The 3,794-nt window shown below is 47.2% G+C and overlaps 1 long non-coding RNA gene and 1 pseudogene across 1 annotated transcript; one reads left to right on the top strand and one right to left on the bottom strand.

Annotated features, from left to right (window-relative positions):
- The first annotated feature begins 713 nt into the window (after positions 1 to 713).
- LOC129151640 (60S ribosomal protein L35a-like) lies at positions 714 to 1,131 on the top strand (annotated as a pseudogene).
- Positions 1,132 to 1,173: 42 nt separating this feature from the next.
- Positions 1,174 to 2,890, bottom strand: LOC129151641 (uncharacterized). Its single transcript, XR_008558295.1, has 3 exons — positions 2,785 to 2,890; positions 2,136 to 2,258; positions 1,174 to 1,865 (listed from the first exon to the last, which is right to left on the bottom strand). It is a non-coding gene; the product is annotated as an uncharacterized LOC129151641 (long non-coding RNA).
- Between the last annotated feature and the right edge of the window lie 904 nt (positions 2,891 to 3,794).

Raw genomic sequence — 3,794 nt, 5'->3', positions numbered from 1 at the left:
GCAGAGAGAAAGGGGGAGGGGCGAGGAGAGGGGAAGAGACAGAGCAACCTCACCTGCGTCCTCACCATAGATAGCCGAGGCCAAAATGTTGACAGATCGAAGAGAAAGTTTAACACATTGCAAATCTGCATCACACGAGGTAATTATAGTATCACCACGGAATAAGTGGCCCTTCCCTAAATCAGTGAAAGTGTTAGACCAAACATGTCAAACTCAAAGGCTACCACAGGCCAAATAAACAGGTTAAAGTTTATGTGGCCGCAAAAACACAAAAGCTTCCATTTTCATAGAAACGATGGTTTATTTCGAAAGAGACATGCTGAATACAAAGGGCTGAAATAAATGAGTCATCGTTAATATAAAATAATAGAATATTTTTATAAAATTAATATTTTTTCTTGAACATTAACTTACCAGACACTGAATAACTTCACAAATTAATAAGCGTAACACAAATAAACCTATTTTTCTTGCTCTCCAAAAGCAAAATATTTCCTGTTGTGCACACCAAACAAGTCAGTCCAAGACTAAGGACGCGGCCATCGGCTGCTAAAATATTCGCTGCTGGTGTTAGTGGGGAGAAATGGTGCGCCTGCGCGTAAGGGAAATGAATGCAACACGATTCTAGTAATCAGCCATTAGCGAACGTTGTAGTTCGTTATTAATAATTATGTATACTTTTTCCCGCCCCGTGGGCCCTGTGGAGGCCTGCTGGGAACAGGACTTCTGTAAGGACAAATATGCCTGGAAGGCTGTGGACCAAGGCCATTTTTGCTGGCTATCCGCGGGGTCTCCGGAACCAGAGAGAGCACACAGCTCTTCTTAAAACTGAAGGTGTTTATGCTCGAGATGAAACAGAATTCTCTCCAGGCAAGAGATGTGCTGTGTGTACAAAGCAGAGAACACCACAGTGACTCCTGCTGGCGAACCAAACAAAACCAGTCATCTGGGGACAGGTAACTCGTGCCCGTGGGAACAGTGGCATGGTTCGTGCTAAATTCCCAAGCCACCTTCCTGCTAAGGCCATTGGACACAGAATCCGTGTAATGCTGTACCCCTCAAGGATTTAAACTTACTGAAAATATATAAAATGTATGTTTTCCTGTGGAAAAAATAATTATGTATAACAAGATATTGTAAAAATCAAGTTACAAAATTTTTATTAAAACGTTTCTTACATACCGTTAATTGGCTGGGCCACAAAAATATTCATTGTGGGCCGCATGTGGCCTGTGGGCCACAGGTTTGACATGCTTGTGTTAGACAATAAATGTAAAAGCTGAGAGATAGTGATGGCAGAGCTAGGATTAAGAAGGCTGCACACTCCTTTTTGAATAAAGATGTCAACTGTAGGAAGGATAAATCCTTCCTACACAAGTTACGCATCTTATAGTCTTTCTAGGGAATGAGCAAAAGGATGAGCTGGAAATCATTGCGCATAACGTCTGCTTCACATCGCACCACGAAGTCATCACCAGCACTCCGGCGGGGCCGCGGGTGTTTGTTCCGGAGAGTCCCGGACGTCTGGGTGTGCTCTCTGCAGCATGCAGAGCTCAGGGACCATGGGTTCTCAAGGATCCTTTGCATCATTAATGAGCGTGGAGAGACTGAGAAAATACTTGAGGTGGTCCCTGTTCTCCGGCTCAGCCTGGAGGGGGAAGAAGCCTTGACAATGAACACTGAGTCACTGTCTCCTGCCAAGCAGTCACCAGATTATTAGCACCTTGTGTCCATGAACGCCGCCAGGACTCGGCCACCTTCCTCTGCAGCTCTGGAAAGGAGATCGGCCAACTGGTCCCCCTACTTGACTATCAGAAACTTGAAGGCATAGCCATGATTGTCACATTGTTTGACTTACAAGTTTCCTGGGACAGAAAAGACAGAGGTGTGAACTGATAAGTACATGCATGATTTCTTGTGCCAGGGGAGTTCACACCATGGTTAGGAATGTGGCCTGAGCTGTAACTGTGGTCTGGAGTGTTCCATAAGTGGGTTCCGCATAGCTTGGATGTTTGGAGCATGGCGAATCCACCCTTGTCCATTCCATGAGTTGCTTATTTGTCAACCTGAGATACTACCCACCTGTTGACTCAGTCAGGACTACCTTGGGGCTCCCATTCATTCCAGCCACTCACCATTTCCCAGCAGCGATGGCGAGGAGGTGAGTAGCCGCAGCCTGAGTGAGGGCCACTGGAGTACAGGTGACTTGCGGTGATGCACTTTAGAGGGGACCTGGGACAGAGACCTCAGGGCTGGTCCTGTCTCCCCGTGGAGGGAAAGATTGTGACATCACAAATGCCAAACATTTGACCCAACACTTACCACTCTGCTAGACTCAGGAATACACATCACATACACATCACAGAGAACATGCCAGAGAAGGCGTGCCTAGGATCTCAAGCTGATCATTCCTGCTCACAAGTCAGCGAGGCAGGCGCTTCTGTGGCCCTCCAGACCTCCGCGGGGCCCTTCACTGAGGACTCAGGCTAGAGGCGTTGCCATATACCCCGCCTTTGCCTCCACAGGGGCTGCACTGGGTCCTGTTACTCATTTCAGCCCACCCCTGGCCACCATGCTGCCCACAATACAGCCCCGTTTCTAAAAAGAAGGCACCCTTACAGCTGACCCACATCCTCTCACAGATCAGCTGTGCCAACTCCATAACGCTCTGCAGCCCGTGCACCTCGGGCCTCACCCCAGTGCCGACCGTGTGGTGGTTGGAGGCCTCGCCAGTTCCCCAAACTCTCCCCACAGTGCCCGGGGACACCTCAGTCAGGACCTCACCTCGCCTCTCATCTCAGTGGGTCTTGTGCTTTCATACTCCACCGAAAGCTGCTTCCTTCGGGACACTGCTGTCCTTGGGCATCATGTAGTGGCCATTCCCCACACTCTTTACCCCAGGCCTCGGGGTGGAAAATGCAGCTTCCTGTCTCATTATGACGTCATGACTCCCACCCTCCTTCCTCACTAACCACCCCCAACTTTGAAGGCCACGCCCTCAGACACACCACCTCTGCCCTCCCTGTTGTAAGTAGGTGCCCATTGCTCCCGTTACCCCTAAAGAGCATCTGCTTCCTGTCTTCTCTGTCATCTGTCACCATATCTGATGATTTCCACGTTCACGTAGCAGGACTCCTGCCCCGGGCCTCGCCTTTCCTGCACCTTCTCCCTGGCCTAGCTCTTTCCTGCCCTTCACTCGGAAACCCACTCCTCTGGTGAAATTCTGGGCTGGATCTTTATCAATGGCAGGGTTTCCTCTATTTGACTGCTGTGAAATGTTTTACTCTGTAGAGCCCTCCTAGCCAGAAATTATACCTCCATTTTCCTGACCATCCACCCCCTTTCCTCACAACAATCACCCCCTTGCAGATTAAACAATCTTTTGAAAAGTGTCTATTTAGATCCTTTGCCAATTTTTTATTGGATTGTTTATCTTTCTTTAGTTAAGTTGTATGAGTTCCCTGTAAATTTTGGAGATTAAACCCTTATAGGACATAACATTGGAAGATACATTATCTCATGCAGTGGGCTTTCTTGTTTTATTGATGGTTTCTCTTGCTGTGCAGAAGCTTTTTATTTTGATGTAGTCCATTTGTTTATTTTCTCCTTAGTTTCTCTTACCCTAGGAGCTATATCAGTAAAGATATTGCTATGACATATGTCTGATATTTTGCTGCCTGTGGATTCTTCTAAGATTTTTATGGTTTCCCATCTTACATCTAAGTCCTTTATCCATTTTGAGTTTATGTTTGTGTATTGTGTAAGTTGTTGGTCTAGCTTCATTTTTTTGCATG

Source organism: Eptesicus fuscus, chromosome 15, assembly GCF_027574615.1.
Source record: "Eptesicus fuscus isolate TK198812 chromosome 15, DD_ASM_mEF_20220401, whole genome shotgun sequence".
NCBI lineage: Eukaryota > Metazoa > Chordata > Mammalia > Chiroptera > Vespertilionidae > Eptesicus > Eptesicus fuscus.
This window is presented reverse-complemented; position numbering and strand designations above follow the sequence as displayed.